The following is a 12,125-nucleotide window of genomic DNA, read 5'->3' as shown; positions in this document are numbered from 1 at the left end:
AATGTCAAAATGTAAACCGACAATAAAATCCTAAATCAAATCAATATGTGACATGACCTCCCTGTGCTTTTTACACCAGCACCAGTTCTCCTGGGGAAACCTGCGCATAGTTTTTCGAGGCAGTGGAAACTGTACCGAGCGGCTCGCACAACATCCCACAGTTTGGTTTTGTTTTGTTTGTGCTCCTCTCCTTTCTCTGCAGCAGCTCTAATGAATCCACGCTACTCCTTTAATAGAAATCCGCGTCTGGTAGTCGGTAGACTCGCACCCACACACGCACATACACACTGTATCCAGAAGCCAAGGCTGCTGTGGATGATGTGTCATGTGTAAAGGACACTCGGGTCCAGTTTGGGCACCGATTCTATTCTAAATGAAGCAGGAGTTTGTGAATTATTGAAGCGCCTGTCCTCTTTTCTCTGCTCTGTCTCCATCACTCTCTTCTTGTTCCCTCTTTAGACCTCTCTTTTTCTCTCTCTGCATTCCTCTTTCTCACACACACTTGTCATCTTTGCTTGCCCTTCCCTCCATTTTTTCTTCTTTATACTCTATTATTAAATAAGTGGGAAGGAGGGTCAAATTGATTTCTGAACCAGTAGCTGTGTGTGTGTCTGTCTGTCTGTGTGTGTGTGTGTGTGTGTGTGTGTGTTTTCAGTGATTTGAGTGATGTTGGTTAATCCAGTGTTGTCCTTGGGGACAGGTTTGCCCCATATTACAGCCTGCTATTACTGCGTCTAAAATCTCTTGTGCATTGAGACAGTCATTATTTACTGCCGCTCTTCGTCCCAACTCCCTCTCTAGTAATTTTTTCATGCAGCTCCACCCTGCTCTGGGAGAGCGTGGACCGAGAGATTGGAGCCGGAGTTTTAAATATATACAGTATATATACATACGCAGAGTGTATTTGCATTAAATTACATTATGTTTGCGATACATCATTCCACAATAATGACAAAACAAGGCAGAAGCAATAGAAAAGAACATCTTGTATCATTACATAAGACAAAAGTCACCCTACCTTATTAAAAGTGACAGCAAAACACGCACACACACACACGCACACACGCACACATACCTTCTCCTATCATCCCAAACAGATAAAGCAGAGGTCAGGTTTACAGTTTCTACACCCTATACCTCCCACAGCTGATGGCCGATCAGCAGGGAGCCGAGCAACCTGTGGGAGAAACGTTTTTATCGTTTGTTCTTCCTTGACTCCTGTTATCTATCACCTACGGTTTGTTTGTGAAGTAATCCCTGGTTGCCCCCCCTGCTTTCTCTGCACACCCATCACAACACATTTCTGGATGGCTGGTCCAGACTCAGTGTAGCTGTGGGATGATTTGGTGAACCTCAGATGTGACTCTAATTCTATAGATTCTTTTTTAGCTTTATCTTCTGTTCTTAATTTCTTTATTTTCTTAATTCTTTTTCTTAAACAAACAAAAAAAATACTCATATATTTTTGTTGTTGAGCGGTTTCACAACAAAGTCACTGATTTAAAGTCATCATCACTGGTCCCCAAACATATTTGCAGTTTCATACACTTGACAGAGACGTATTGCCAGACCAATTAATCATAAAATAGTCAGTGATAATTAAAATTAGCAGCTTTGTTGTCACTGTTTATACAAAACAAAATAACAAAAGTAACACCCCTCACAGCTTTCCAGAAGTCTCTTTCTCTTTATATTTTAATTGTCAGAGGAATTCACTTTTCTTTTCTAACTCCGTCTCGTCTCCTTTGCATCTTTAGTCCAGTTTCTTTTCTTCCTTCTGCCCTTCAGTATTGATACGTATCCTGTCATTTGGTCTGGTTATTCATGAATCTCCTCACTGGTGTTTTTCCATTGGCTCGGAAACTACAGTAAAATTCCCCTCTGGTCAAATCTAACCCGGAGCAGGCAGGATTTTAGTAGTACCACGTCCCGGCAGTCCAAAATAGCTTTTCATCTGATACGAAAAAACAACAGCCCAAAAATGAATGGCATGTTCGGTTTAAATGTGTGCATTGGTGTATTACAGGCGGTTTCCTCTCTACTTTTTGCCTCCTCTGGTTTCCTCTCCCCTGCTTTTCAATCCCTCCTCACTCGAGCTGCAGCCAGAGGCTCTTTCCCATAACCTTTTCAGACCTGTGTGTATGTGTGTGTGATTCCTCGCAGAAATCCTAAATAAGAGAAGGATCGAACAGGCATGCAGCGTGCGCTCTCTCTCTCCCTCACACACACACACACACACACACACACACACACACACACACACACACACACACACACACTTGTGCCCTACAGGCCTCATTACACAGGCCTCTGGGATTCATGTAGGAGCTATTTCCTGTTTAGGGTTAGACAGCGAAGGGAAGTAGTAGGATGAAATATGACGCAACAGTAGCGGTGGTCTTCCTGTGTGCTCCTTCAGAACCTGGGTGTCACCCAGACTTAATTTTTTTTCGTGGTCGTTAATGGACTGTGTGTGTGTGTACCAAAGCCATTAGCCTGGCGAGTTAGGTAATCCTGTAGTAAACAAACAGGAAGTGATTAAGGTACACATGTTCCTCTTTCTCATGAATTACAGCTAAATGTGTCAGACTTGGCATGCATTCATATTTTGTGATTAACCTGTTCGTATGCCTCAAACTGAAAGAATAGCCTCCAATTTAAATTACTTTTCAAGGTGGGGATTTAAGCACGAGTCACAATATTGCACCATAAGATTATTAACTGATTATTTTGCTAAAAGCCATTGCTTTGTGTAATCATAATTCATGAACTGCCTTTTTGTCCCATTGCCCAAGCCTCTTGTCCTTGTTTTAGAATTGATGCCTGTGCAACTACAAGTGTGTAACCTGCGTATGTTTTAGCAGGTGAGCATCATGAGAGGGGCGGCAAAGTGTTTCTTTTTTATACCAGGTAAATTCACACCATAGGTAGTAAAAAAAAAAAAAAAAAGTAAAATTAAATATTTGTTGAATAACTGATTTTCTTTGCATAGCGGGAACTATCAACCACACAGGCACCTCAGTTGTAGTGTCAGATTTTGTGCTGAGAAAATAATTAGGGAACTCGGTGATGCCTGCTAAAGTGGAGTATGGATTCCCTGTTGCCATAAGCAGGATGTGAGCGCCGCTGATTTCCTCCAGAGGTGTGAAGTCGTGTGCTAAAAACAGGGGCAATGTAACAACTCTCTCACGGGTTGGATCTCACACCTCACCTCTCTGACAAAAGTACAGGTACTCATGTGCAGACTTCCCACTTTCCACGTGCACAACGCTTCATGTCTACGTATTTACCTTATGTACACAACATAGACCAAAACTTTGGCTGAAAGCTGTGTTCACGAATGCTTGTACCATGCTCGTTGTGGTTGTCACTGTATGGCGATTGTTCAGTTATTATTTAGACATCTGTGGCTTTGATTTGTAATCAGATATTCTCACTTAATTCAGGTTGGATAGAGATCAAGAAAGAGGGGGGGGAAAAAAAGAATAATCTCAGAAATTTTACAGTTGTCAGACCCTGTTGTGGCAATGCTCGCTCTCACAGTTTGTTTGACTCTGATATATGCAGTGAAAAAAATAAGTAACACCCGTTACCTTAAAATAGACTAGAAAGCCGTGCTTTTCCTCTCCATAGCAACAGTTGAGCGCAGACTTAGAGGTGATGGAGTGGATTCTCTCAGCACCTTATTTGCTCTGTCTGCATTACTCTGTGTGTGTGTGTGCGCACGTCCTGGTTTTTGCTAAGCTTGTGGGGACCCACATCTGTTAATACTCTCACACTGGTTGAATTCAAGCAGACAGTCATAGTTCAAGTCTTCATTAAGGAAATAAATGTAGGTCAATCTAATGTCACTACTATTACAGAGAAAAACGTGTCGATGCGCGCTCGCAGCTCGCCTGCACTGTCTGCCGTCCTCAGAGTGTGTCGGTGTTTATTTGCGGATGAAGATTTCCAAGACCTTGTTTGTTTGGTTTGAGTCGATCTCTGTGGAAACCCAGAACCAGGAGAGGAACAGTGCAACTCTGTAAGCCACATAATGAAGCCCTCACTGTCTGCTGCCGGCTGTTCAGCCTCCGGAGGACGCGGCCTTGTAGCTATAATGTACAAGGTGCGTGCTTCTACATTTATTTATGCATGCATTTTTCCGCCACACATTTGTGGCATTAATGAAAATAGATGAAAGTGTCTGAATTGTAATCGCTCTTACTCAGCGAAACATGCAGTGTATGCAGAGCGTAGAGGACTGCACTCAATTACCTCCCATTAGTTCGTCATGCACATGAACCCAGGAACCCAGCTACTGTAGATGGTGCCGTATCTATTTGTAGCGGCAGTGTGGACACACACACACACACACACACACACACACACACACACACACACACACACACACACACACACACACACACACACTGTAGCATCAGGCACAGTATGGGGTTGCATCTCTCCAGATGGCGGGAGCCGCCCACACACTGCCAATTGTTATACAATATGTATTGTATAACAGCAGAGAGCAACAGGCCCCCTCCCCGAAACAATACACACAAACACACGTTCACACACTGCCATCACACACACCGGCGCCGGCGCACGCTGAAGATGCACACATGCAGCCGTCCACATGTTGGAACAGAAACAGGTGGAGGATGTTGCTGTTGTTGTTGTTGTTGTTGTTTTTTTTGTTTTTTTTTTTCTATTCATTGTGTTGAGACACAATCGTAGTGCGTGCTATGTTTGGTCCTTCAGTGGGTCATTTCCCCCGTTGTTCAGTCAACAAATTTCCAGTGAGACGGCTAATAAATGTGTCTGTCAGCCCGTCATACAGCTGTGCGCTGAGCCACACAGCTGTGCAGTTAACCAGCCTTTCAGCTGCGTAGTTAGTCAGCCAGTCAGACACACTCCAGTTATTAGCCCGCTAGTCTGCAGTGAAATTCCAAAATGTGTGTGTAGAAATGTCTGCTCGATTTAAAGGAGCAAAACTTGTTTTTTTTTTTTTTTTTTTAATTTAATTGGGCTTTTTATTTTGCACATCAACACAGCACAGTAGTCTGAATAATCAGTCACTCAGCTGGTTCGAGCTCTGATGGGATCACAGATACAGCACAGCGAGCACGTCAACGAACGAACTGCACTCTTGGTTTTATCAGCTCTTCCTGCAAAAGCAGACAACTGTACAGATAATATCGAGTGAGCTGTTTCTCCAGCTCACTTGCTTTTGTGTTTTTTCCTGTCTTCTCTGTTTTATCTCAGCATCGCTTTGTTTACTTTCTGTGTCTGCGTGTCTTTGAGCCACTCTCCATTCTGTTCCTTCTTTCTTTCCCCACTTTTGTATGAAGTATTTTTTCCTCCATAACCATGATCTCATTGTAGCATTGAGCCCTGACCTTCCCGACCTTTATTTCTACATGTGTACAAAATTAATTCTGCTTTCAATATTTGGCCAGTCATAGTTAATTAAGCGTCTATACATTTCAACCAACGCCCTTGGCATAATACCAAGAGCTGAAATTATACACCAAATATAAAACATCTCCCTTTTTTTAAAGACTGACTGATATTTAAAAAAGCTTCTTGTACATTTGGACCAATATGCTATTTCCTGCAGTAGCAATTTCACAGCCTTGATGCTGGTTGTTATTCTATTGATTGAAGGCTAGATCAGATTGTTATTTCCACTCCAGATATTTTTGGAAAACATTATCTTAACATAAGAATCATCCAGACAATGTTGCCATATATGGTTTGGTTGCAGTCACCAGTTGTAATTGTTGCAAGTGTTGTTCTGCAGGATTGAGGCTTGGGAGGAAGAGTTGCCAGTCAGAGGTGAGTCATAGCAGCAGGAATTTAACAGTGTTTTAGTCTCGCAATTGTTAACAAAATGTGTTTTTTTTTTTTTCCAAAGTGATTTTTATCAAAGCCGAAAGTTACTCAGTTATTACAGTATTATGATGATTCAGACCATTAGTAGCTTTACAGACAGCTAAGTCCTAATCCTTCTCCTTCATTAGATTTCAGATCCATAGTCTGTGTAAGAACGTATTCCCAATATGAAAACTTCAGTTTTTTCAATATTCATTCCTCTTGAACAATAATTATTTTATACAAACTCTTTTATTTTTGTTACTTTCCCTGTTGCTGCTCACCTTCTTGGTTTCCCTTTGTTCCTCCTGCTCTCTCTTTCTCTCCCTTTCTAAGCATCGAGTGTGTCACATAAAGAATGTTCTATAAAAGCCTTTGAAAGTCAACCAGTGTGGCCCTGCAATCCTGCCACTTCATTACAGTATATCTTCGCTGAGACATACACAACTACAGTTAGCAATCATTTTCCTCTGAATTTATGTACAGGCCTGTGTTTGAAATAAGTGTGTGTTTTGTCTTGTTTTGTGTGACGAAGCCCGCAGCACTTGGTGCTGTAAGGAGACACTGTGCAGAACGAAGCAAATCTAACTCCAACCCCGCTGTAATGCTAAACCTGAAATCATGTTCTATCCTTGAAGAAATATGAGAAATATGCTTTTTGGATGCAGGTTTTTGATCACACGCTATATGACAAGAGTCCACAAATGGAATGTGCTTCCAAGTTTTAGACATCTCGCGAACGCGCGCACACACACACACACACACACACACACACACACACATAAATGGAGCAAATAAAACTCCCCCCAGTCACATCCTTGAGTTTTCCCCTCATTTGATTTTCTGCAATAAATTGCTGTAGTGGCTGCCCTTTGTGTGCTATCTCCCAGCCCACACACACACACACACACACACACATTGCACATTGGCAACTCTCCCACATTTACTTCTTTGCTCTATCTCTGGGTGTTTTTCTGCCCAGAACTATAAGTCTGAATGACAGCAATGTCAGCTTTATGATCGCACTGTTTATGCTCAAAGAGCGCCTGTATATGTGTGCGGGGAGACTTTATGGCTGTAACCGAGATTACCTCACCTAACTACCGAACGACAGACGGCGAAGAGAGTCGGGCCAGATGGAAGATGTGCCGTGCAGATGCAGGGAGGCTGAGGACAGCGAGAGTGAGGAGCAGATAAACAAATGAAGGAAGGAGGTGTGTGAGGAATGAGAGAAGGAATGGGGACAATGCACGGCATGGAAAAAGCAGTGAATGAAGGAGTGATTGGAAAGGAGATATTTATTCTGTGAGGGAGACAGGAAAGGAAACATTTAGTCTAGAAGTCAGCAGAGGGCCATAAAAAGAGAGAGTAAAAAAGAGGAAGCCGTCGGGAGAGGGCTGTGTTCTCTTTCAGCCTGACATTTAGAATATTTGATCATTAATTATGAGCATTGCAAGTGTAAGTGAGATTGTCACTTTTAGGAGGCAGTGTAAAAGTAAGCGTAGACGGAGTGAAGGGCGGGGTTGTGAGGAAGGTCGTGGTCGGAGGAAAACGGGGACAGTCAGAGAATGTGTGAATGGAAGGAGGGGCGATAATGTCGTGTTGACTTTCATGTTGAGAAGAAAAAAAAAAAACAGCTGTGTTGGTGTGCATTATGGTTATGAGCTTGAAAAGTACCTCCTCGCTGCCATTGAGGAAGACACACACACACACACACACACACACACGAGTGGGCACAGTGGCGTTCACACTCTCACAGACCCATAAACTAAGAGCTGATGGCAGCGAGCCATGATGACCTTCTATCAGCCAGCGCCCAGTCATAGTAATGATGTCATCCCACACTCTCACACACACACACACACACACACACACACACACACACAGGCACGCACACACACCGTCCATTACACATATTAATACCGTAGACTCCTCAGATCTTTAAACCTTGAAAAACAGGAGCGCCTCACATTGTTGCTGCTCTGATTGAATCACGGTGATGTATCGATGCCCTCGCCTTAAACTGTTGAACACGGGTTCCACCTACTTTATCTCGTACTGTCAGCCACCCCAGCTGTCACGAGGTGAGGGACAGACGACAACCCGGAGAAGTCGCAGATCAATTGCAGGGCTAATATAAAAAAAACAAATCATTATTTGGGTCTGCATTCAGGAGAAAAGCCTTTTTGGTTTCGTCAATATACCCTACTTTTGGACAGTTGACCAAAGCCAGACTTCAGTGAATAATTCACACACTCACAGAGGCTTTACCAGCGCACATAAAAAAGAAAAATGTTGAGCATGCACTGCCATGTGCCTCTTTGAAACAGACTATTTTGTCAGGTGACAATCGAAGAGAAGCACTTTTATAAATAGAAACGTGAGCGATGACAATTCAATTAAAAGTGCTTCACTTCCAGGATTCTGCTCGAGTGTGTTACTGACTCACAGTCCCACGAGGGCCTCTTGAATAGACCGAAACTGCTGTTAATGTTATTAGTAACACTTGTGCTTTTCCTGTAATGACATGTCAAAATGTCTGTTATGAAAAAGGAACAATTATGCATGCATGAAACTAAAAAAAGTGGAGCTTAAAATGATGTAAGGGCTGGAACGCCTGCTTAACTTTGAGTGAAAAGTGCTGCTGCAGAAGTCTTAACATGCAAACAAAGGTATTTCTTCAGCTCTCTTGAGGAGTGGCGTGCTATTACACTCAGCGCTGCACACCAGAACACCTCTCAACAATATGCAGACACCTTTGAACTTGTGCTGTGTAACTGAACTGTGCCGTAACGCCGAGCAGCACCGTTATACATTTACTGTCAGAGCGCTGTCAGATCACACTCCCACAACCCCCTCACAGCAGGAGAGGTACCATCAGCCAGTGCGGCTGCCTGTATGCAAATGTGTCTGTGAGAATGCATTTGTGTGGACATCAGTGTCGTGGTGTGTGTGTGAGTTTGTGACTGTGCACGCGTACAGTTTCAGTGTGAGTGTAGCAGAGTACTCAAACACAGCAGAGTTATTAATAGATGTGGCTCAGTGTGTGACTGCCCAAAAGAACACACTCTCTTAAAGGAATATGACACCCGTTCCCGTTGGCGTGCCTGACTTCAAATGCGTTCGGCTACATCTGGAACTTCTAGCTCGAGAGTAAGTGGTACTCTTTTTTGTTGATTTATCAAAATAATAAATATGTGGTTTATGTAGACTTCCTATTTGTTTATTTTTTTTAATGGATGGACAGCATGAACTTGTGCATATCCATGCCTTGTGGAGCTTTAGAACTAGTCCACTCTCATAACCTGCACCATTAACTGTTGGAATGTATTTGCTCTCTATTCTCTGTAAATAAATAATTTTATTTTTTTAATAAAATGAACAACGCGTTTAAATTCATCTCTGAAACTCGCCCTTTGTGTTGATTCATAGTCAGTTCAATTATAACATTCTTATATCTGTTTTAAAAGCTTAGAAATATTTCAGGTTTTATTTATTTTCAGACGAGTGCTGACCTTGTAACGCCTGAAGCCAGAACCCTGGCTCATTAAAACAACCCCCCCTAAATACCCCAGTTTAAGATTCATCCATTCCTTTTTCTATGTATTTACGTTTGCACAGTCTCATTTCTCGTTCCTTTTTCCCTTCCGTTTTCTTTTGTGCGTGTGTGTGTTTCTTTCAAAACGCTGCTGCACAAGTTGGTAGATTCATTCTTCAGCTTGCTAACTGACTCTGAGTGTGTCGGGGCAGAGAATAATATAGAAATATGTCTCTGAAGGTCAGTTTCATTCACCACTGTATGGTCCTAAATATAACATTTGAGCGATGAGTCAAGTGAGTTTTGTTAATTAAAGTGAAACTCTTCCGAGAGGAATGCTCTGTTTAATAAAATCATTGCCACAATCATGATTACAACCCGTCCTTTTCTGTCCCTTTCCCTGCTATAATCTACAATATGGACGTCTTTGTACTGTGGGAGGTAAACGCTGAACAGAAAAGCCCCAAACCCCAGACTGAACGGGGGGATGTTCTCGCTGTGAGGCGACCCCACCGTGTGGCAAAATCTAATGGAAGCATTTGTGAAGAGAAGAACTGAGACCAAGTGAAAACACAGATGGCTGAAAGAACTAAATAGAACATGAAATAATAATTCCCCAGAACAGACCAATAATGAGTCCAGCTCTGTAAACCTTGTTTATAAGTGATCAAGCTGCTTTACAGCTCTCATTTCCATGCTGCTGGTGGCATTGGTCGGATTTCATTTGGCAGGTTTGGTAGATTTGGAGCTCAGTCGATCGGGTGAGTCATCTTTCAAACCAACAAAGCCGAAAGTTTTGGTTTTCAACTTGAAAACAAAACTCAAAAACTCTCTGACTTAGGCATTATGCAGCAATCCCTACGTCAACCTGTCCTTGGAAAGTGCTTCAGTGATGTGAACGTGTGAATTTCACGACTGATAAGTCGGTTCAAAAGTCTCCATTTGGTGTGATCCTTTTTCCCCGAAGATGAACTGTTTGTATCTCAGTTTGAATCATTTTTATTGTATTGTCTGCGTTTCTGTTGTGATTTTAGTGTGATTTTATTGATTGTAAATGTCATAATATCAGTGAAGATACCATGTGACGCTAGCAGAGTACATCAGCAGGAGCAACACCTTCCCAAACAGCTTTAATCGTCGTCGAGTGTGATATTACACAGTGCGACGTGTGAATCTCTCGCAGCGTGAGGCTCCCACCAGACTTCACCTGTAGCAACATTTACATGTGACAATGCTGCACATTGATTGTTCGTTCACATCCAACGGGCGCGAGAGTTTCTCTCAGCACGTTCTGAATACAGTTTTATTTATCTCCTTCTCTTTTCGACTTTGTTCTTTCGGTTCTTCCGTCTGACTCAGCCACTTTCTCTCCCTTCATCTGACTGTGTGAGCTTCCAGTGTATCATTACTCTGGTTCAGAGGAGGGTAGTGCGGAGCTGTCTCTCAGCAGCTCTGTGTGTGTGTGTGTGTTCCACCAGCAGTGGTAACAGTGTCTCAGGAGTGCTGCATTAGTCTTTGAAGATCTTAGAGTGAAGGAGAGAGAGAGTGAGAGAGGAGGGGGAGAGACACTCTCAGACGTGGCCCTTTCTTCTTTTATCACACTCAGTCTGAACTCAGTTTCTTCATTTCTTCTTCTGTGTTTTGTCCCTTTCGCTTGTTCATTCCTTCTGTTATCGCTCCACCCTCATCTGTCACTGCATTTCTTTTTTTTTCCCCCCACTTCTGTCCTTATTTTATCTGTTTTTGGGTTCAAAGATTCTCTTGTTTCTTATTCTGCAGCATGTTCGAGTCTGGATTCAGCTGCTGGTGTTAATCTTAGTTCCTCCGCTGGGTTACAAGCCAAACTGCCTCTGATAAATATTGATACCGCTAGCCTTTTACCTGACAGCGACTGAATGAAAAGACAATGATCGAACCCCCTTTTACTTCCTCTTGAATGAGCCTGTAACCTTCCTGTGTCTGTAAGTCCACTGTGTTGCCCTCGTTTATGAACTGGGTCACAGACAGCAGGAGGTTTTATAATGGAACCCAGTAGATTTTTTTTTTCTCTTGGTTGTAATATGTGATCTCAGTGGAAATAAACTCACTCTAACCTCAGCCGTGAACTACATATCTCCTGTCATTTACTCAGCAGCAATGCACAATTACAATGTAGTATTTCAGAGTCATGTGATATTAAAGGACACTTTTGTTGTTTTGTTTGTTTGTTTTTTACTGGGCTTTTCATAGATGCAGCGTAAACCTGGGAGCAGCATTTCTGTAGCTCTCCTGCTTGAAAAGCAGCCAAAACGATTGTGTGTGTGTGTGTGTGTGTGTGTGTGTGTGTGTGTGTGTGTGTGTGTGTGTGTGTGTGTGTGTGTGTGTGTGTGTGTGTGTGTGTGTGTGGTGCAGTTTATGTGGAGTGCTTCAGGAATATTGGTGGAAAAATAAATCTCACGCGACGCTACAAATCTGCACTACAGTCTCTTTTCATGACGCCCGAATGTGTTTAATGAAATGACGAAGGTAGACCCCGACACCCGGTCGCACCTGGGATAAAAGATGAACTTTCAGTGACACGTTTGTTTTCATAAAGAAGCGCATTGTGAGTTAGCGTAAGCCTTTCAGTCCTCTCGCTCTGTTTGAAGTCTGCTCGGCAGCCCGATACATTCTTGGTTGCGCTGGCGGCATCAGACATCCCGGATTGTTATTTGTGACGTGATGGTAGTATTGTGTCTCTTCTCAATGG

The 12,125-nt window shown here is 42.7% G+C and overlaps 1 protein-coding gene across 2 annotated transcripts in view; it reads left to right on the top strand.

The window, feature by feature from the left end:
* Positions 1-12,125, top strand: part of atxn1a (ataxin 1a) — an 83,470-nt gene that overhangs the window by 35,103 nt on the left and 36,242 nt on the right. The window contains exon 1 of one of the 2 annotated variants that reach the window (XM_030121154.1): positions 5,803-5,823. The exons of the other annotated variant lie outside the window; for it this stretch is intronic. The gene's annotated coding sequence lies outside the window, so the exon portion shown is untranslated. Of the gene's footprint in view, positions 1-5,802; positions 5,824-12,125 lie in introns of those variants that run through there. 2 annotated transcript variants of the gene reach the window in all.

This window comes from Salarias fasciatus, chromosome 22 (assembly GCF_902148845.1).
Source record: "Salarias fasciatus chromosome 22, fSalaFa1.1, whole genome shotgun sequence".
Taxonomy (NCBI): Eukaryota; Metazoa; Chordata; class Actinopteri; order Blenniiformes; family Blenniidae; genus Salarias; species Salarias fasciatus.
Note: the sequence above shows the minus strand (reverse complement) of the source record. Positions and strands in the feature narration are given on the sequence as shown.